At 40.4% G+C, this 23,387-nt stretch overlaps 1 protein-coding gene across 1 annotated transcript in view; it reads left to right on the top strand.

Annotated features, from left to right (window-relative positions):
* The window catches only part of LOC125463411 (uridylate-specific endoribonuclease B), an 88,950-nt gene that overhangs the window by 21,523 nt on the left and 44,040 nt on the right, over positions 1–23,387 (top strand).

The following is a 23,387-nucleotide window of genomic DNA, read 5'->3' as shown; positions in this document are numbered from 1 at the left end:
CTGACGGGTGAGTCCAGAACCAGAGGACACAGTTTAAAAATAAGGGGTAGGCCATTTAGAACAGAGTTGAGGAAAAACTTCTTCACCCAGAGAGTGGTGGATATATGGAATGCTCTGCCCCAGAAGGCAGTGAAGGCCAACTCTCGGGATGCTTTCAAGAAAGAAATAGACAGAGCTCTTAAAGATAGTGGAATCAAGGGTTATGGGGATAAGGCAGGAACAGGATACTGATTGTGGATGATCAGCCACGATCATAATGAATGGTGGTGCTGGCTCGAAGGGCCAAATGGCCTACTCCAGCACCTATTGTCTATTGTCTATTGTCTATAAGCCAGGTACCTGTTCTGAGGAAGTTTCACTGGACCTGAAACATTAACTCTGTTTTCTCCTTCACAAATGCTGCCAGACTTGCTGAGCTTTTCCAGCAACTATGTTTTTGTACCAGATACCTGTGAATGAGTTACAGACTGGAATGTACTCAGGCTATGGGATGGTGGATACTGGATGAATGGTATACTGATGGATGATTAGTTATGGAGTAACAGAGACTCAGGAGTAGGTCACATGCTGGAATATAATCGAGGGATCCAGGTAATTTATTCACAGGATGGTTCTGAACCATTTGGTGAGTTACTGATTGTGATCAATCATGGTGTTCAGCAGGCTTTATAAAAAAATCTAATAAATTACTGTCATGAGTTCCAGGCTGGGGGAAAGTAACAAAGTAAAATAGATGAAGTGTGCAGTTATATATGGAAGTAAGGTACACCGTGGGTTCAAACCTAAAAAATTGACATGGCTTTATTCTGTATAAATAATGAAAGACAAGGTCACTATAATCCCATTCTCTTATTAGAGTGATATACACCATCATCTTCCTCAGCTCATCCAGTCAACCTCACAAGCTCCGGTTCAGTCGGAGATAGTGTGTCACAGCAACAAATACAAGAACATGGAGAGCATCTACCCCATTCCATTGTGGTATTTACCTGAACCTTCATGACTGTGAAAACGAACCTGAGGAACCTTGAAATCTTGATTGACACATCAGGCTCCCAAAACATTTGGACACAGTCATTGATATCACCAGCTAACCAGCCCATTCTCCAAATCACTCACTGAAATGCTGCGATGGCCATTTGAGAAATTTAGTTTTTGAATTAAATCTATCTGATTTCTGCTATTGTCCTACACTTTTTATTCTCTGTTGTTTAATTTGTTGTGCCTTAACTGGAAATAGTGCATCACCCCACTGTTCCTCAAGTCATCACAAATCTGTAAATTACTAAGTAAGCCACTAAGATGATCAATTTACTTGATATGATTGCTATTCAGACAAAAACAATTCACAACAGGTTTCATCACTAACATGAAACTAATTTGATTCATTATAAAGCAGCTGTTTCTTAACAAATAACTGAGAACAAACTCTGCTACAATGTGACTTAAACCCTTCAAAATTCCAAGCAGACTCACGTTTATTCACAAGTAAGACAAACAAAAATAAATAGTTTGACACATATTGTGGATTAAAAAAAAATAGTCTGGGAAAACCATGTACTGAAGATTAAAAATCCTGACTACAATTTGGCAAGTTATTTCTCACAGTAATTTTGGTTTTAATAATGAAGGCTCACTGTTTTCAATGGATAGTCATTCTTTGAGTCAATAGTTGATCAAGTGGAATTAATGATAATCAACTCTTTAAGTTTCTGTTTCTTTTTCGTTTTATCACCAACACAGTGAAAGAGACAGTGTTCTATTTACAGTCTCTGGATGTTTCTGACTGCATTGTCCTTTTGCAAACTGCAGCTCAACCACTCCTTGGGTTGTCATCAGGCATTTATTGCTTATTTCAAAATCTACTGGTGCAGTCTGTCTCAATAATTGAATGACTTCCCTCACAGCTTCAAAAGTAAAGTAGTCTTGTACAGCTAAATATGTGCACCATTTGTTTCTTTCAAGTTGCAAAATTCTACAGGTATTTTAGGTACACAGCAGCATCTGACATCTATTGACTAAAATGAAATATATGCAATCCCATGCATGCATTCACCCTTAAACAGATGATATACCATTTTTAAATGCATTTCAGCATCAGCTGAACATAGCACATTTATAAGAATCCATAAACAATTACAATCCATCACCCTTCCTCCTTATGATGATTTAACCAATTTCTTATCAATTTCCTCCCAAATTCTTAAACTATTCCAATACAGTCACATTCAGTATTATGTGTCCATCATTATCTTTTCAAATTATATGAACAACGTTTGGATTAAATGGTTAAGTGAATAAACTCCATTAAAATAATTTTGCATTTTTAGTCTTAAAATTTTCTGTAAGCGTCAAGGGTTTCTGGTTAGTATATTACAGTGTTTCTTTGCTGCTGTGATGGATATAGATTTCAAAATGTGAAGAGCTAATAATAATTTGCTGGAGAATGTTTTGTTTGATAATGGTTTAATTTCTGAGAAAAGCACACCACTCATTTATCTATTCTTGACTTCACCCAACAAAGGAGCAGCACTCCGAAAGCTTGTGGTTTCAAATGAACCTGTTGGATTATGACCTGGTGTTGTGTGACTTCTGACTTTGCCCTTGGTAAGCTGACCTTGATTTTGCAAATTCACTCTAGGCAAATTATTACGTAGTCAACTAACTGTAATTGCTCAAAATAAGTCCTTGATTGGTTTACATGCTGTTCCCCAGTGTTTACTGTATATTATGACATTATCCAAACAAATATACGGTTAGGAAGTTTAGATGTGACTTGATTCAGAAATCTTTGGAATACAGGTGTGTTTTTTTTAAACCTGAATGGCATGATTCCACATTGATATAACCCATTTTGTGTATGTCTTTAGATTTTGATATTAATGATAGTTGCCATTAACTCCTTCAACTGATCAATCTCAGAAAGAAATGAAGTACCACTAACCTCATTAACGAAATCTGCTAACTGAAGAATTGGGTAGGAGTCTCTTTTTGTTATTGCATTTATTTTTCTTTAATCAATGCAGAATCTGGTCGAACTATCTGGTTTAGAAATTATTCCCATCAGTGAATTCCAACTGCTTTCGCTAGGTTCAATCAGGCGACTTTCTACCATGTACTGAATCTCTTCTTTAATGTTCATGTTGATCTCTCTCTGCACTTTCTCATCAGCTGTAACGCTGCATCCTGCACTCTGTTCTGTTAGAGACAAAAAAGCTGATGATGCTAGAATCCAAGGTAGACAAAGAGGAGACTGAAGGAACACAGGCCAGGCAGCATATGGAGAAAAGGAGCAGTCAATGTTTTGAGTATTACCCTTCTTCAGGACTGGATGTGGGGGTAGGGGGAGCTGCAGATACAGAGTGAGGGGAGGAGTGGAGGCAGAAGGTTGGCAATAGGTGGACACTGGTGGTAGGTACGACCTGGTTGGTTGATGGGAGGGATGGATCTAGTGAGTTGCTGGAAGGGAGGGTCAGTAGGTGGAATGGAAGGGAGGAGGCAGGGCTGGAAAGGGAGCTAGGGGATGGGCGGGAAGGTTATTTGAAACTGGAGAACTCACTGTTGAATCCTTTGGGCTGTAGGGTGCCCAGGCAGAAGATAAGGTGTTGTTCTTCAAATTTCTGTTCTGTTTTACTGCAACACTGGAGGACTCTGAGGATGGACATGTCGGTGGGGGCATGGGATAGGGTGTTAAAATGTGCAGTGACCGGGAGTTTTAGTTGGCTGTTATGGGCCAGGTGGAGATGCATGGCAAAACAGTCACCTAGTCTACGTTTGGTCTCACTGATGTAGAGAAGACCACATCGGGAGCACCGGATGTAATAGACTAGGTTGGAGGAGACACAGGTGAAGCTCTGTCTCACTTGGAAGGACTGTTTAGGGCCCTGAATGGAGATGGTGTGTGGGCAGGTGTTGCATCTTTTATAGTTATAGGGGAAGGTACTGGGCGAGTTGGAGTGTTTGGGGGTGTGTGGTGTGAACTAAGGAGTGGCAAAGGGAATGGACCTTGTGGAAGGCAGAGACGGATGGGGAGTGGAAGGTATTCCTGGTGGTGGGGTCTAATTGGAGTTGGCAGAAGTGTTTGAGATGATACATTGGATGTAGAGGCTGGTGAGGTGGAAAGTGAGGACAAGGGGGCCCCTATCTTTATCATGTTTGGAAGAAGGGGTAGGTATAGAGTTAGGGAGCGAGGAATGAAGGAGGCACAGTCAATGAATTGCAGTTTCTGCTCTGACGAGGAGACACTCCACTCCTAAGCTTCCCAGATGTCCGTCTTTTTCAAAGAATGGCACTCTCTGTCATCCAGACAGCTCTCCACTGAGCATCTTCTTCTCTACCTTGGTGAGACCAAATATAGACTAGGTGACTGTTTCGCTGACCATCTTCGCCTGGCCTAACATCCTGGTCACGGCCATTTCAACCCCACCCCACTCTGTCTCCATCATGTCCATCCTTGGCGCCCTGCAGTGTCACAGTGACTCACAATGCCAATTTGAAGAACAACACCTAATCTTCCGCCTGGGCACCCTGCAACCCAAAGGACTCAACATTGAGTTCTCCAATTTCAAATAACCTTCCTGCCTATCCCCCTGCTCCCCTTCTAACCCCACCTCCTCCCTTCCATTTCACCTTCTGACCTTCCAAGATTCATCCCTCCCATCAACCAGCCAGGTCTTATCTCCTACCAGTGTGGGCACATTACCATCATTCAGCTACCACCTTCCCCCCTCCACCGACCCCTGTATCTACATCTCCCTCGAGCCCCACATCCAGTCCTGAAGGAGGGTAATACCCAAAATGCTGGCTTCTCCTTTCCACCACAAGCTGCCAGGCTTGCTGTGTTCAGTTACCCTGATACACTTTTATAGCACAATCTGCTTATAAAGCACATAAGACAACACTTTTCACTGCACTTCAGTACATGTGACAGAAATAGATCAAATCAAAGTCCATTTTTACCTGAGCTTGTTTATCTGGCTAAACTGATAAGGATGTAGTTTTAATTGGTATTGAATACTCTACATGATCACACACAGACATTAGACATACATCAGGCCTTCATAACATAGAGCCCATTTTTCAGCATTTCTGTCTGTCCTTTCCCTGAGGATCACTTTCCCAGCTTGCAGCTTTCCTGAACCAAAGGTAAAACTCCCAATTTTGAATCAGAAAATTGTGGCCTGTTTGGTTTGTTAATGTGAGTATACTGAGAAATGTCTCCTTCATTGAGCTTACTGTGCTTCAGGCTGGATGAGACCACTTCGGTCTTTACAAGTGCCATGGTTAATACCTCCTTTTGAAAAGCTATCTGCCACCCTGAAGTGGTTTCTGAGGTTAAAAACTGCTGCAAATATCATCTGGACTCAATATTTCCCGAGATGTGGGACCTGAAAACTTGTATGATAGCTGGGTTCCTGTTGAGAAGGATGTCCTGAAGATTATTAGCATCACGGGCTGGAGCTGCAGCTCCACAAATTGAGGAACAGGATCCATGGAGCATCACCAGATTCTTTTAATTTCAATCGAGCTTGTAGGTGCAAACATAGAATTTCTTGTACCTACAACAAGTATCATCCCATTGACCGGGAACATCTGTGAAAAGAAATGTTAAACACAACACTAACTGTCAGTGAATCAGCAGCTGTTTGTTTGCTGATGTCATCCTTTCTCTTTAGATAGAGAGATTGCTGATACATCAATCTGTCTGAGCCAGTGGGTGGGACATTGTGCTCCTGGAGGTAGTGACCATGCCATCAGGAATGACACTTTATGAGACGGGATGGTGTTATACCCAAAATCCACTGGCTTCTCTCCTTCTGGAATTAATTCCTGACCAGGATGGCCCATAGCTAACATTCCTGTCCCCACTGTCAATAGAGGTTCCTAAATGGTAAATGAAGGAGCAGTGAAGGAGCTGAGGCCATCATCACTGAGGTGAACCCAGCCACAGGGAGCCTGTTACCAAGTGGAATTCCAAAGATCTGCTACCCTGTGGGGAGCTTGTCATCCCGGGGTGGGGAGCTGTCCCTCCTTCAAAGCCTCACAGTGCTTGGGTAAGGGAATGAACATTGGGTTGGAGAGTTATCACCAAGACCGACACTCTTTCTCTTGTTTCCAAACCCCTCTGCCCCACCACTCCCAATTCCAGAAATCCCTGATTGGCTGACTGCCCTTCTGGCCCCAGGGTCAGGACAAGTTTGAAGATCTGCTGGTGGCCTTGCCAATGCCTGACTGGTGTGAGGGTCAGCAAGCCTGACTTGTGAGGGCAGTATGGGTCTCAGTGAAGATGTCCCTGACTACAGTTCTACATACAGTCAAAATGCCCCTGACTACAGCGTTGCACATAGTGAACATCTCTCGGACTACAGTGTTACACACAGTGAACGTGTCCCTAACTACAGTGTTCCACCCAGTGAACATGTCCCTGACTGCAGTGTTCCACCCAGTGAACATGTCCCTGACGACAGTGTTGCACATAGTGAACATGTCACGAACTACAGTGTTACGCACAGTCAACATACCCTGACTACACCGTTACACCCAGCGAACATGTCCCTGACTACAGTATTTCACAGTGAACATGTCCCTGATTACAATGTTTCACACAGTGAATATGCTTCTGAGTACACTGTTACATCCAGTGAACATACCTCTTACTGAAGTGTTGTAATCAGTGTACATTTTTTTCCATGTTCACTATTAATTGCAGTGTATATTCTTCTACTTGCAATGTTCCAGACTCTGTAAATCCATCTATATTGATGAATTTTACGTGCATTCTCATTGTAATATGCTGCCAATGGGACAATACGTATTTCCTGTCTAAATCTAAAATTCAACATCACTGACCCTAGTTAGAATCACAATAATTTCATTAGTTGATCTATCCCTTTCTGTGGAAATAATTTCATATTAAGTGCAGCTTCGTGATAGTTGGGTCAACTAACCAAAGTTAAACATCACACATCTCAAGAACAACCTCCAAATCAAAATAGGATTTGTTAAGTACCAGTCTGTGAAATCTATATCAGATCCATCTGTCCATATCAAAGACTCCTGCTGTAGGAGAGAAAGAATATCATAATTATAAAATGCACACTCCAGTCACATTAATCAATTGGTAATATAGCAAATATGAACTGAAACGTAAAAGGCTTCCACACAAAAACAATTTTTTAAAAAATGGCTGACATGGATGGAATGGATCAGCGTGCAGGGAGCATGTTCTGGAGCAGCGAGGATTTTTGAGCCCTGGAACAGTGCGAGGGGGGTGAGTCATGGAGCAGTGAGGGTTTTGAGTCCTGGATCAGCACACATGGAGCAAGTTCTGGAGCAGTGAAGACAGTGAGCCCTGGAGCAGTGCATAGGGACCAAGTCCCAGAGAAGCATGTGGGGACCGTGCCCTGGAGCAGTGTGCAGGGAAGGAATCCTGGAGCAGTGAGGGCAGTGAGTCCCGGAGCATCGCAAGGGGACCAGGTCCCACAGCAGCATGTGGAAAGTGAGTGTCAGAGCAGTACGTGAGAAGCGTGTCCCGGAGTATTGTGTGGGAAGCAAGTTCTGGAGCATTGCGTGGGAAGTGAGTCCCGGAGCATTCAGTGGGGAGTAAGTCCCAGAGCAGCATCTGGCAAGTGAATCCCGGAGCACTGTGTGGGAAGCAAGTCCCAGATCAGTGCTTGGGAAGTGGGTCCCGGAGCATTGTGTGGGGAGTGAGTCCCAGAGCAGCGCGTAGGAAGCGAGTCCTGGAGCATTGTGTGGGGAGTGAGTCCTGGAGCAGCACGTGGGAAGCGAGTCCTGGAGCAGCACGTGGGAAGCCAGTCCCGGAGCAGCGCATGGGATGCGAGTCTCGGAGCATTGTGTGGGGAGTGAGTCCTGGAGTAGCGATTCACTGTACTTCTTTGATGGAGTATGTGTGATAATAACAGGATATTCTGATTCGGATTCTAAAGGATATTTTGATTAAGAAACGTCTGGAAATCTAAGGTCAGTATATCTACTGATTCCCTCTATCCATGGCACACATTACCTCGTCAAAGAACTCCAGTGGATTGTCCAAACATGATTTTCATTTCAGAAAACCATGTTGACTTTGCATGTAAATTGGTTAAAAAGCATTTGAGTGCTAAAAAAAATGGCAATGGAACCCTGGGCAGTTAAAGGGTCAAAGTAAGCTAAAACAAAAAGCACAAAATAATTTTGATGGTGTGAGTATTTTTACCTGTCTCCGAGTCTCTAAAATCAAAAAGAAACTCCATGGTATGAATTATGTCGTGAGCTTGCCCGAGAGAAGTAAAAATCAGCACTGTGTGTCATGTCAATATGTCAAAGTGATATGATTTCAGACAGAATCATCTTAACAGAACATATTTGCAGTGCTGAAAGAAAGAAGAATTGAAACAAAGATATCAGAATGATGTGTGAATAAAATAGAAATTATCACCTCAAAAGTTAACCCTTCAATAATCATATTGGAAAAGAATGAGGTGCTTAAAAATACATGGAATATTATGTTGAAACCTGTTGATATGCTTTACGAAAACTATAACAGGTTCATAAATCAATTTGTGTGAGTAGGCCAGAAAAAAACAGTCCATCTGTAATATCTGTATTGGGATGCATGCTTACAGATCCAGAGAAATTAGTTCTAAAGAAGGAAGAAATTAAATTCATGATGAAAGTTATTGAATCAAATCATAGTAGCTGGAAGTATCAATTGTGATGATGGCTAAAGCCAGCTGAATCATAAATACTGTAAATTAATGATCACAAAACAACACAGTAACTAAGGCACATTCAAATCTGTTTCCTGATTCGAAGGTGGACATAATTTGGCAGGCACAATTTGTCACAAAAATTGACTTATTAAACGGTTATTGGCAAGGCCCATTGACTGATATAGCCAAAGAAATATCAGCTTTATGCTACACCAGACAGACCTACTCGATGAAAAGCCAAGCTATTTGAAATGAAAAACACATCAGAAACTTCTCTATGATCAGGCAACTAGGTTTGAGAAGGATTATGGAATTGTCATGTATATATTAATGATTTGCATCTTCACCCAAATTTGTGAATAACATTTACTTGAGGAAACAGTTTGATCAGTTACATCAGTATGGTCATAAATTTGGTTAAAAGTGAAATTGCCAACGTGAAGTGACTTATTTGGACTACAAAACAAACAAGCTAATCGAAAAGCAAAAATTAATAGTTCATTTGATTTTCCTGCATTTATAAAAAAACATGAAATTCCGAGATATGTTGGCAGCAGCACACTTAATTGGAAGCTTATTCTGAATTCCTGGCCCACAATGGTTCAATTAATGAAAGGCAATAAATTGGAATAGACTAAAGAATGCCAGTGTGTATTTGACAAGTTATGAGAAGCTATTTGCACTGGTCATTGTAGCCAATGACCTTAGCATTGGTGCATTATTGTTAGAGAAATGATATGGGGCTCAAAGACCATTCAATAATTTTTCTTGGAAATGAAATGCATGTTAACAGTTATAAATCGATGATGAAGAATGAAGAGATTGAGTTTGGTAACAGCTCCAAAACCACTTTGAAATTTATAAATCCCACAACTCAGCAGAGACTGTCACTTATGCAGACCACAATCCCTTGATTGTTTTCAAGAGATTATATGATAGAAAGCTACATTTGTTTCATAGGAGTTTAATGTTGCAACCACAGTGTATGAAATTCATTCATGTTTCTAGCTTTGTCATGAGCAAATATAGAGTAATATAAATTCTGTGTTTAAAGAGAACTCGTATAGAAAATATATGTTATGAAAAGCATTTTATGTTTGATTGAAATGTATTAAAACTGTCAATGTAAAATAGAAATTGTGATAAGAAGAAAATTTGATCAAAAATGATAAAGACTCTTAAGGATAACTTGTCTTTTTTGCTTTGGGGATGAGGTGTGATTAAAGTGTTTAATATTTTATCATTTGGGAATTTAGATGTTAAGTAGAAGCAATGAGTTTTGGTTGTAGTTCTGTGATGATCACTTTTTTAAAAAATGAGTTCAGAAAGACATTTACAAAAATAGCTTATATACCTAACTTCTAGAAAAGTGTGTGCCCCAAATTAAGTCATGGCAAGATACCTGAAGATTTAATAAATAATGTATTTACAGTGCTAACTTTATGTCCTATGGAACAAAAAATATGATCAGCACAATGGCAGGTAAAGTTGAGTTCAGGATGATCAGGCAATTCAGTGCAGAAAAATGGATTCATTTTAAGAAAAGGGCAATTTTTTTTTGTAAAGACTTCAAGTCATGAGAGCTTATAGAAGCCTCCTGGTTATCAGGAGGAATCCAAGTCCCCAGAACTGGTAAGATGTCTTAAGGCCAACAAAGCTGAAAAGGCTAAGAAATTAGTAAGTTATTATTAGAGTAGTACATCATTGGGATTGAATATCTGTAATGGATATTGGTAGGAAAATGGTTGAATTTTGCTCTATGACAATGTTTCAAATGATTGAATTTTTTTTTAATAATTTGCTTCAATGAATTAGAGGAGGAAGCAAGTGCATTGAGCTAAATTTACAGATGATGCAAAGTTAGGTAGGAAAGCATGTTGTGAAGATGACCAAACAGGGATGCAGGCATTTCTATTGGGTAATGGAGTGGGAAAAATTCTAGCAGATGGAATATAATATGGGAAAATATTAATTTATTCACCTTGGCAGGAAGTTTGAGAAAGAACACAATCTTACTAAAATAGAGAATGACTGCATAATTCTAGAATGTAGAAGGACTTGTTAGTGCATGCATCACAAAAGTCGGAGTGCAGTTGCAGCAAGTGATTAAGAATGCTAATGGAGTGCTATCCTCTAATATAGGAGGAATTGATAAGATTAGTATGTGCACTTATAGTCTCTTTATTGATGAAAGAATTTAAGCATGTTAAAGGCAGTTGACAGGAAGTTTACTGTGTTGATAACTGGGATGAACAGGATGTCTTGTGAGGTACAGCTGTATAGGCTGGGCCAGACCACTCGATATCAGAAGCGTGAGAAGAGACTTGACTGAAGTTCACAAGGTTCAAAATTGTCTCAATAAGGTGGACATAGAAAAAATGCTTCTTCTTGTGGGTGAGTCCAGTGTTAGGGAGCACAGTTTTAAAATTGCGAATTTCCCTTTAAGCATAGAGTTGAGGAGAACTTCTTCTCATGGAGGGTTTTCAGCTTTGGAATTCTGACTTTGGCAGGGTCTTTGAATAATTTTAAGGCAGAGGTAGATAGAGTCTTGTTAGGCAAAGAAATCAAAGGTTATAGGGATTAGTTGTGGATGTGAAGTTCAGAACAAAGAGATAAATTATTGCCTTAATGAAAGGTACAACAAGCTTTAAGGACTGAAAGCCAACTGCTCCTAAGTAATAGTATCAGAGATAATGGGAACTGCAGATGCTGGAGATTCCAAGATAATAAAATGTGAGGCTGGATGAACACAGCAGGCCAAGCAGCATCTCAGGAGCACAAGAGCTGACGTTTCGGGCCTAGACCCTTCATCCTAAGTAATATATTCATTTGTGTCTTCAAATTTCCTTATACTCGCTTGTGCAGTAAGCTTGTGTGCTTGTTTTGAAAGCACACTGACAGCGAGGTGTGAATTTCCTCAATGACAGACCACCATGGTAACCAAATTGGAAAAATTAAGATCTATCAAGCCACAAACAGGTGCAGAAGATAGTCAAAAAGGCTAATGTAATGCTGGCCTTCATATCTAAGGGAATGTAGAGATGTGGACATTATGTTACAGTTAAACAAAACCCTGGTTAGACCCCACTTAGAGTACTGTGTGCAGATCTGGGCCCAACACCTCAGGAAGGATGTTTTAGCCCTGGATGGAGTTAGAACATAGAACATAGAACATAGAACATAGAACAGTACAGCACAGAACAGGCCCTTCAGCCCACGATGCACCCTCAAATTTCTGTGACCATATGCATGTCCAGCAGTCTCTTAAATGTCTCCAATGACCTTGCTTCTACAACTGCTGCTGGCAACGCATTCCATGCTCTCACAACTCTCTGTGTAAAGAGCCTTCCTCTGACATCCCCTCTATACTTTCCTCCAACCAGCTTAAAACTATGACCCCTCATGTTAGCCTTTTCTGCCCTGGGAAATAGTCTCTGACTATCAACTCTATCTATGCCTCTCATTATCTTGTATACCTCAATTAGGTCCCCTCTCCTCCTCCTTTTCTCCAATGAAAAAAGTCCGAGCTCACTCAACCTCTCTTCATAAAGTAAGCCCGCCAGTCCAGGCAGCATCCTCGTAAACCTCCTCTGAACCCTCTCCAAAGCATCCACATCTTTCCTATAATAGGGCAACCAGAACTGGATGCAGTATTCCAAGTGCGGTCTAACCAAAGTTTTATAGAGCTGCAACAAGATCTCATGACTCTTAAACTCAATCCCCCTGTTAATGAAAGCCAAAACACCATATGCTTTCTTAACAACCCTGTCCACTTGGGTGGCCATTTTAAGGGATCTATGTATCTGCACACCAAGATCCCTCTGGTCCTCCACACTGCCAAGAATCCTATCCTTAATCCTGTACTCAGCTTTCAAATTCGACCTTCCAAAATGCATCACCTCGCATTTATCCAGGATGAACTCCATCAGTTGTGGCTTTACCAATGTCTTGTACAGCTGTACCATGACATCTCAACACATGTACTCAGTACTCTGACTGATGAGGGCAAGCATGCCAATGCTTTCTTCATCACCCTGTCTATCTGTGACACCACTTTCAAGGAACTATTTACCTGCACCCTTGGGTGTCTCTGTTCAACAACACTTCACAGGGCCGTACTATTAACTATGTAAGTCCTGCTGTGGTTTGTCTCCCCCAGTTGCAACACCTTGCATTTTTCTGCATTAAACGCCATCTGTCATTTTTGACCTCTGGCCCAGCTGATCAAGATCCAAACATTGTCTGAAATAACCTTCTCCACTGTCAACTCTGCCACCAATTTTGGTGTCATTTGCAAACTTATAAACCATGGCTCCCATATGCTCATCCAAATCATTTATATAAATGACAAACAACAGTGGGGTCAGCACCGATCCTTGTGGCACATTTCTAATCACAGGCCTCCAGTCTGAACAATAAACTTCTTCTATGACCCTGTCTCCTATTGTCAAGCCAATTTTGCATTCAATTGGCCAGCTCTCCCTGGATCCCATATGATCTAACCTGACTAATCTTGTTGAAGACCTTGTTAAAGTCCATGTAGATAACATTATAAAAATATTTGTGGTCACAAATTAATAGAATAAAGAACAGAACAGCAGAAGAACAGGTAATTTGGCCAACAAAGCCTGCGACAACACATCAAATCTTTCTAAACGAAAAAATTTTTGTATCTATGAGCTACATATCCATCTATTCTCTGCCTATTCATGTGTCTGATGAGATGCCTCTTAAACGGTGCTAAAGTACCTTCTTTACGACCTCCTCTGGCAGTGCATTCCTGGCAGTTGTCATCTTGTGTGTAAAATAACTTGCCGCTCACATTGCCTTTAAACTTTCTCCCTTTACCTTAAATCTATGTCCCCTAGTAATTGACAGTTTTACCCCGGGAAAAAGACTCTGACTATCCATTCTATCTATGCCTCTCATAATATTGTAAGCTTCTATCAGGCCACCCCTCAGCTTTCAACTTTCAAGTGAAAATAAAGCGAGTTTGTCCAATCTCTACTCATAGCTATTACCTCCAAACCAGACAATATGCTGATAAATGTTTTCAGTGCCCTCTCCAAAACTTCCACATTCTACTCATAGTATGACATCCACAACTTTATACAAAACGTCAAATGTTACCTAAATAAAGTTCTATACATTTGCAACATATTGTTATTGTTATTCTATTGTTATACTCTATACCCTGACAATTAAAGGCAATGCATGCCATCTGCCTTTTCACCACCTTATCAACTTGTGTTGCCACTTCCAGGAAACTGTGGACCTGTACACCTAGATCCCTCTCTATGTTAATACCTCTAAGTGTTCTGCCATTTACTGTATACTTCGCCCCACATTAGACCTGCCGTCATCACCTCACATTTGTCTGGATTAAATTCCATCTGCCGTTTCTTCACCCAAGTCTCCAGCCTATCTATATCCTATGGCAAATGTCCTCACTATCTGGACCGAGTTATGTGCAGATTTACAAGGAAGATATTTAGGAGTTATGCTATGAGGTGAGATTAGACAAATTAGACCTTTATTGTTTAGAATTTAGATGATGAAGGGGTCTAATTGAGGCTTTTAGGATAATAACAGGGCAAGACTGGCTACATGAAGATAAATCGTTTCCACTGTTGAAGATTCTAGCACAATGGGCATAGTCTAAGAATTAGTGTCAGGACACTCAGGAGAGATAGTAGAAAAGTTTAGCAGGAGCTTTAGAATTCTCTTCCTCAAATGGTGGTTAACACATTAATTTAATTGTTAACTTTAAATCTGAGATAGCTAATTTTTTTATCAAGCATCAAAGGATATAGGTCCAAGGCAGTTATATGGAGTTATCAGCCATGATCTTATTGAATGGCAGAGCAGACTTGAGGGGCTGAATGGCCTAGTCCTATTCCTATGTACTTATGACTTTCAAGAATGATACAGATATAGATATAGGCATCAAAGAATTTGGGAAGGAACTGAGAATAGGGGACTGAATTGGACAATCAGCCGTGATCCTATTGAATGGCAAGACAGGCTCAAAGGGCTGAATGGAACTACTCTAGTTCCTAGTTTTTACATTTCCATGCCTGCTTTTAGCATCAGATGAGAAAACTGTGAAGGCAGCTTTAGGCTTTAGCTACTACCCACCTCTGATCTCAACTTCTTTGAAATTTCTGATTTCTGGAAAGAACCCTCTATTTTTCCTGCAGCGTGAGCCATTTCTCAGTTAATAACTGTGATTTGACTGTACCTGAGCTTCCAGTGAAAGAGATCTTGTACACATCTAAGTGAAAGAAAATCCAATGGACATTGACCTACAGGATGCTCTAATTCACCTGAACTAATGCTGTATCTTTGTTTTCAAGTGATTTGCAAATGCGTATCATGGAGTCCTTACAGTGTGGAAACAGGGCATTCAGCCCAACAAGTCCACACTCCCTCCCTGAAGAGCATCCCACCCAGACTCACTTCTCTACCTTACCCCTGTAACCCTCCATTTCCCATGGCTAATCCACAAATCCCTACTACAGGCAATTTAGAACGGCCAATCCACCTAACCTGCACATCTTTGGACAGTGGGAGGAAACTGGAGCACCCAAAGGAAACCCACGCAGGCACAAGGAGAATGTGCAAACTCCACACAGATAGTTTCCCAAGGACAGAACTGAACCTGTGGTCCTGGCTGTGGAGGCAGTAATGCTAACCACTGAGCCACCATGCTGCCCAAATGTAAGTTTGAGTTCTCTTCTCTTTCTTCCTTGGATGTGTGTATGTTTGTATGAGCATTATAAACCATTCCCCTAGGTTTTGAATGCATTAATTAATTGTGATGCCTTTTGACCCTGAGAAATTTGTTGTAGGTCATTCAAAATAAAAAAAAACTTTACAAACAGGATGTTGGAAACACACCATCACATACTTTAAAAGGGAGAGCAAATAATAAATTAAAAATGACCTCTGTTATCGACAGGAAAGGAGATGAGAAAATAATTCAATTCACCTCTGCCCTTTGTCCATGGCAATACCACAGGTTGGTGGCAGCAGTGGTATCTTGAGTAATATATTATATAACTTTGTTACTTGAACCTGGATATTGTTGAGCTTCTTGAGGAGGTCCACTTATTCAGACAAAAGGAGACAATCTATTTCGTGCCTCGTGGATGATGGCTAGGCTTTGGGGAATCAGGAGTCATATTACTTAGAACATAGAACGTAGAACAATACAGCGCAGAACAGGCCCTTCGGCCCTCGATGTTGCGCCGACCTGTGAACTAATCTAACCCCCTCCCCCTACACTATCCCATCATCGTCCATAGCATTGCATAGCATAGCATTCTCAACAAATGCTCTCAACTGTAATCACAACACTTAATTCACCGTTCCAGTTCTATTTCTCGTCAATGCAATCCCCAATATGTTGATGGTGGAGAATTCAGCAATGCAAATGTCCTTGAATGTTAAGGAGAGATGGTCAGATTTTTTCTTGTGGAGATCATCATTGGCTGGCAACTGTGTGGTGCAAATCTTTTTTTCTTGGGTATGATGTAATAGGATCATTCAAAATCAGATGCGTACTTGAAGAGGAGGAATTTTCTGAATTATGGGAATTAAAAACATCTGAGATTTGGCACTAAGTCAGACAAATCTTTCAAAAAATATGCATAGGTATCATTGGCCAGTTTGATTCATCATGCATTTGACAAGTCCAAAGTAGTAACTCACAATTTTACCTTAAGACGTTATTCAGACCAATCCAACTTCCAGGATCTCTTTCATTTGCTTCATGTATCAGCTGCTTAATGAAATTGTTCTATAATTTTGAGTGTATGGAGGCAAGATGGCCACCTGGAGCAAGCTTTTGGCAGTGCATCTTTAAATAAAAATAAAATAGATCATTTGTTGTTAATGTTCTGTTGTTCCAGATGCTGAAACACTGTTCCTTTAAAAGAAGAACCACAAAATATACAGCCCCCTATCACATAGCCATGGTGCACAATTTGGATTTAACGCAAACTAATTGAACAGTGGAACACAGACAGTCGTTACTCAGAAACAATCCTATGGTGGCTTTAATGGCTTCAGTCTCATAGACTGAGGTTCCAGTGGCTTTAAGTAGCAGCTAACTCTGCACTGCATTTGTGGTTGAATGTTGTGTAACCTATCAAATACTACAAAATTGTTTCCATTACAGATGTTGTTTTGGGTCCTGGATTCCATCTCATTATAAAGTGATCACTTTCACACTTAACAGCTTCATTAGATCAATAGTCACTATTAATTTTTGTATATATGTATATGGTAGTGAAGCCCTTCTTAAACAATTTTAACACATATGGTGAAGATATCCCCAGAATGCTGTTCAGAAGGAATGTCAGGATGATATGTCAAGTCTGCAGTATGTCGAAGCTCTCAGACATCAGTTTAGTCCATTGGTAGTCTGTCGAAAGTGTTTGAAATTCAAGCTTCAGCTCTAGGTTTATGAGCTGGAGGCTGTGCTACAATTACTGGGATGCATCGGGAGGGGGCAAGTTACCTGGGTTCACTGTACCAGGAGCCAGTCACACCACTGAGGACAGGGTGCACTGATTTGTTCATGGGGTGGAAGAGCAAAATGACTATGGCACCTTAGTACAGGAAGATATTCAAGCGGCAGGAGCAACAAGGAATTTCTTAGTGGTAGATGACAGTAGAGTGAGGTGGATGGACACCATTTCAGTAGCAAAGAGTGAGAGTCGAGAGGATTGTGTTACCTTTCCAGTGTCAGGATTCAGGACTCCTGCTCAGGGCTGTAAAGGAGTGTGTAGGTGGGGGCGAGGATTCAGTTGCCATTGTTCATGTAGGTACCAACGACAGAGGTAAAACGAGGAAAGAGATTCTGCATAGATTCTTCAGAAGGTTGGCGTGGGCTCAATGGGCTGCCCCTGCACTGTAGAGATTCTATGATTATACTTGGGATGTGTAATGTAACGGTCAGTTAATAACCTCAGAGATAAGGTACAGTGACCAAAAAGTGATTGAATTTTTTTATCCAGATAAATAACACTGCATCTAAAGCGAATGCTTTAAATCTAAATGTAATGACGTGAGTATGAAAGCTGAGCTAGCTGAAATGAACAGGCGTACTAGGCTAGAGAGTAGATCAATAGAGATACAGTGGCAAACGTTTAAAGAGATATTTGAGAATACTCAGAACAAGTGTTTTTTACTACAAAGTAAAATTCGGAAGGGAGGACCTACCGTCCATGGTTAGCTGAAGAAGCTAAGGGGTAGATATTAAACTGAAGGAAGAAGTGGTTAGCTGCACAAAGATGAGTGGCAGGTTAGCCAACTCATCAAAATATAAAAAATACAGAAAAGGGTTAATGAAGAGGCTGAAATTAGAGGATAAGTGGAAGCTAGCTAGAATTACAAAAAAATGGATAGGAAGAGTTTCTATAGTTATATAAAAAAGAAAAAGTAAGTAAAGTGACTGTCTTCTAGAGGGTGAGAATGGGGAGTTATTAGTAGAAAATTTTAAAAAAGCGGATGAAATGAACAAATATTTTGTTTCTGTCTTCACTGTAAAGGATACATAAAACATTCCGGCAATAGGGTGAAGCAGAAAGTGAAAGGAGGAGAGGAACTTAATGAGATTACGTTCACGACAGAGTACTAAGCAAACCGATAAGCTCTGGGCTGACATGTCCTCGGGTCCTGATGGACTACGTCCTAGGGGTTTTAAAAAGAGAGTGTGAATGAGTTAATTTTCCAAAATTTCCTAGATTTAGGAAAGTTTCCATCAGACTAGAAAGTAACAAATGTTCAGGAAGGGAGGCAAGTAGGATACAGGACATTATAGGCCAACTAGCTTGACATTAGTCATTGACAAGATGTTAAGGTCAATCATGAAGGAAATTATAGGTGCAGATTTAGAACAACTCAATATCTTCAGAAGAGTCAGCACAGTTTTGTCAAAGAGAAATCATGTTTAACCGCTTTATTGGAATTGTTTGAAGGAGAATAAAGGGGAGCCTGTAGATGTACTGTTCTTGAATTTCCAGAAGATAGCAAATAAGATACCACATCAGACATTAATACAGAAAATGAAAGTTCATGATACACGGTGTATCATATTACTGTGGCTAGAAGGTTGATCAGCTGACAGAAAATACTGAGCATACTTAAATGGGTCTTTAAGTGATTGGCAGGTGAGTGGATTCCTGCAGGGGTGAGTAGTAGGGGCTGAACCTTTTGCATTTTACATTAATAGCTTAAATAAGGGTAGTGAAGGCAGTGTAGCTACATTCATGGAGGTCTAGATAGGCTGGAAAATATGTTGTGAAAAAGACAGAAGGAAGTTGCATATACATACAGATAGGTTAAGAGTGTTTGCAAAAGTCTAGCAGATGTAGTATAATGAGACAATGTAAAATAATTCATTTTCACAGGAATACAAAAAGTAGCATAATTCTCAAACAGAGAATGGCTGAAGAATTCCAAATTTAAATGTTATTGTTAGAGTCATGAAAGTTTGCCAAACAGATACAGCACATAGTTGAGAAGGCTAATGGATGCTAACCTTTATGAGGAGCAAAATTAAGCAGAGAAGTAAGGTTGGCATGCTTCAGTTATGTAAGACATTGGTGACTTCATATCTATAATACCGTATTCAGTTTTGGTCTCCGTATTAGAGGAAGGATACAAATTAAGTGGAGACGGATCAGAGCAGGTTTATCAGATTGATACTTTAATGAGTGTGTTGTCTTTAGAGGATGGGTCAGACAGGCTGAGCTTGTTTCTATTAGACTTTAGAATATGTTTTTAGGGGTGATTTGATTGTATAAGATATCAAATGGTCTTGACAAGGTGGATGTGGAGCTTCGTCCTGTGGGTGAGCCCAGAACTAAGGTGTGCTGGGCTTTCAGGAAAGAGATGTGGGAGTGTTTTCTCTCAGAGGGTTGCTTGACTTTGGAACTTGCTACAACAGAAGGTGCTGGAGGTGGGATCACTGTATATTTTGAAGGCAGGGGTGGATGGATTTGTATCTGACATGGAATCCAGAGTTATCGGGTGTAGACGAGAATGTGAAATTCAAAACACGGAAGATCAACCACGATTCTTTTGAATGGTGGAATAGGATCAAGAAGCCAAAAGATCTAATTCTGCTCCTCATTCATCTGTTCATATGATCTTCGGCCTACTACCTTCAAAGAATTGTGTATGTATTCCCCACTGTTCTCAAACTGTCCCATTTGGTGACCATTCATGAAAGAACCCGGAGAAACCATTTGATGTGAAGTTCCACTTCTAAGACCAAACCCAGATAGGCGAATTAAGACTTTTGAGAATGGTCAAACACTTACTGCAGAGATCCAGTGTTGGGCTTTTAACAGGACCTGACCTTTCAATTCAGCAGATCCGCTAAAGCTTCCTGCTTCCTTAGATCTGAAAAGCTGGACCTAACCCAATTCTGTCCTCACCAAACCCCTGTAACATGCATTTTGCTGAAAGTGTCCCTGGGTGGTGATCAGGGTCAGGGACTGGTGCTGATCTTACACTTTTCTAATCCTGAGACACTCAGGCCAATTGTAACAGTCTCATCATTATCCATGGATAAATAGGGAGCCTCCTTGTCTGTGGTGTTTAAAGTCATGGTTCATTGCCCTCAGGGTCTAATGTAGATCACAATGTAAATGGTGTTACCTGGGTGATGGAGCACATGGAGTCCATCAGAATTGTTCACATAGAAACAAGAAGTTTGTTTCATCCTCTGTGTTTGTTCATGTTTAGAAGCAGTGAGGAATAAAACCAATCATTAACAGTGGAGATTCCAGGGACATATCTCAGCAGTCATCCACGGCATTATTCTTTCGATGAATGTGTAACAATAACCATGAGAGCAATATTCATCCTGAAGAATATGGCTTCTTCCAAAGATCCAACTGCCTTGGGTCATTTTCTTCTGCTCACTTTTCTCCAATTCTTCATTCAGAGCAACATCAGCTGCAGTTAAAGGGAATTGGATTTGTAGAAGACTAAGACATTTCAAATGCATCTTCTGCTCCTGATACTTTGAAGAGTCTGGATGATTAACAATTTTATTGGCTTGTAGAAAAAGGATATTTTGAGAGAAAGGTAGAAAATAATGGATCAATAACTTTTTTAAACCTTTTGTTTACACCTCCTATTCTGATAGTAGGCTTTGTTACTTCTGTTAAATCTAGAGCGGACATACAAGTGCCAAGGCTTGGCGTGGGAAGATGAAGAGTTAAAAGTGGTGGATGAAGGACATTGCTTGCTATGGGTTATTAGAGGACATGGAGGTAGGTGAAAGTGCATATCTTGTCATGGGGCATGTGGTACAATAGTAAGGTTGGAAAGTTATATCCTGGCATGGGAGGCACGATTAGGACCGTTAGAATTTATGTCTTAAAGTGTTTCTCCATGTGCGGTGAGCTACAAGTCCTTTAATCTGGACCTAACTCCAGGAAATTTGCTGAGGGTTTGAATCTACTATTCCCAGAATGCAGCCAGCTGGGTGGGAGTGTAGGATTCAGGCTCACAACCTGAACCAACCAGTGCTGTTAACAATCAGAAATTGCAATAATGGATTTGGGAATCCTGGAAGCAGAACACGGTCTCATTTTTAAAGGATTGCCAAGGCATCCCAAATCAATGACTACACAGATCTGCAAATGTTCTTTGTCTTATACATCTCCAAATGTCTTTGAATTTCCACTATATCTAACTTTCAGGAGGTAACCTGTTTTATCACCTTTTTTTTAAAGTCAAAGGGACGGCCTCACATTTGTTTATGGTAAAACCCATTTGCCACTATTTTGCTCATTACTGTAACCTTTCATTTCTTTTTGTAACTCCATCTACAGCACTTACAATGACACATTATTGGTGACATTTCTTCATTATTGCAGCAAGGAGGGGCACATTGGTGAACATTTTCATCTCATACCCATCACAATAAATACAAGGATGCCAAGTTTCAAATGATGGTAATGCCTGCTGCATTAGGAAAGGATGCTGATTCATTGGGAAGTCTGATTGGCTAATACCAATGAAGAAAGCAAGCTATAGTCTCCCTCTGCTTCTAGGCCCAAGAGGTGAGCAAATGCCTTTGCTCATAGGAATCGCATCCCTGCACAAGGTACTTCTGCCAAATGTAAACGAGACATGTCACGAGCACTACAGCTTATGTTAGTGTAATGAGTAGTGCAATCGTACATAGGTTTGTTCAGCAGGTAAAGTAAAATAAAGAATTGCGGATGTTAGAAATCTGAACCAAAAAAAGAAAATGCCGGAGGAACTCAGCAGGTCTGGCAGCATCTGTGGAAAGAAAGTTGAGTTAAAGTTTCAAGTCCAGTGACCCTTCTTCAGAACCGAGCTTCTTTAGGACAACCTTGTGTCTACTGTACTGTAAGTAAATCATACAACCATTGCTGATAACAATAGGCCAGCTCTTCCCAGTGTTAAGAAAGAAGAACCAGAAATAGCTATTGAATATTATGGTATTCTGAAGAAGCATCACTCAACTCGAAACGCTACGTCTGTTTTTTTCTCTACAGATGCTGCCAGACTTTCTGAGTTTCTCCAGAAAATGCTGTTTCTGTTTGTTCAGCATGTGTTCTGTTATGGACAAACCAGAAGGTGAATTGAATTATTCCTAAATCTCTCCTCATCAATCTGCAAACTCAAGATAATTTTTATCTTTTTCTTATTTTTCCTTTCCCTTTAGAAAAGCAGAGGGTGTGTTCTCCCCTAATCCTCTGCTTATGAAAGTGCAATTTTTAGATGATCCATAGCAGACTTTATTTTGGACTAAAATAAAAACATAATGCCTATTTAGTGCTTTGAAACCTGGAGGACGATTATCACAACACATAGACACAGATGAACAAATCAGCAAGATAGGAGAGAAAAGAAGAAGAAATAGATGACATTTAAAAATAATTGTATGTTCAATTCTTGAACAATTCCTGATATTTTGACTGAATCCATAATTCTGTGGCAAGGGAAGGGTTGTTCCTATATGCTGGTCTTGCAGAATTAATCTGTGTGGTGTTTAGATGCATTGCAGTGCATTTGGTCAACTTTTCAGGAGAATTTAGGATTTCTTCTGGGAGCAGGTTTTGCAGAGGCTGAGAATGAAGGCAGTCTGGCCTCCTGTAAGTGAACTGTACGACTAGTGAAGTTAACAGTAGGCTAGTTTTTCCCAGGGAGGCAGACCAGAAATAACAATTGAGCTTGATGCCGACAACTGATGGTGTTCCCGGATGAATCAATTTACTTAATGATACAGGTTCTGTACTCCTGGTTCAAACTATTTTTTGTCATGTGAGCACTCAGTGGATTAGCCCTTATGACCTGTTCAGGCATAATGAGCTTCAATGGTCTTTTTCAAATATGACTTGGCTGGGGAGACATGGGGTGGTATCATTCTAGACCCTGAATGACATGAACAGTGATGAAAGTTGGGAAAAATGGCGAGAGTGGAACAATTAGATTCTCGAAGTTGTGAAAAGAAGTTAAATTTCCTAACCAAGGCTTTAATGACAAGGTGAGAATGTGAGCAGTGAAAGGTCATTTACCATTTACAATCATTATTGACTAAGCTCACCTCATTTATATGCAAGTTACTAAGACAATGGAGAGAAACTAGATGGTGATAATTCCCAACGTGAAGGTAGCTGG

Source organism: Stegostoma tigrinum, chromosome 25, assembly GCF_030684315.1.
Source record: "Stegostoma tigrinum isolate sSteTig4 chromosome 25, sSteTig4.hap1, whole genome shotgun sequence".
NCBI lineage: Eukaryota > Metazoa > Chordata > Chondrichthyes > Orectolobiformes > Stegostomatidae > Stegostoma > Stegostoma tigrinum.
The sequence above is the reverse complement of the archived record's forward strand: the minus strand, read 5'-3'. Positions and strand labels throughout refer to the sequence as shown.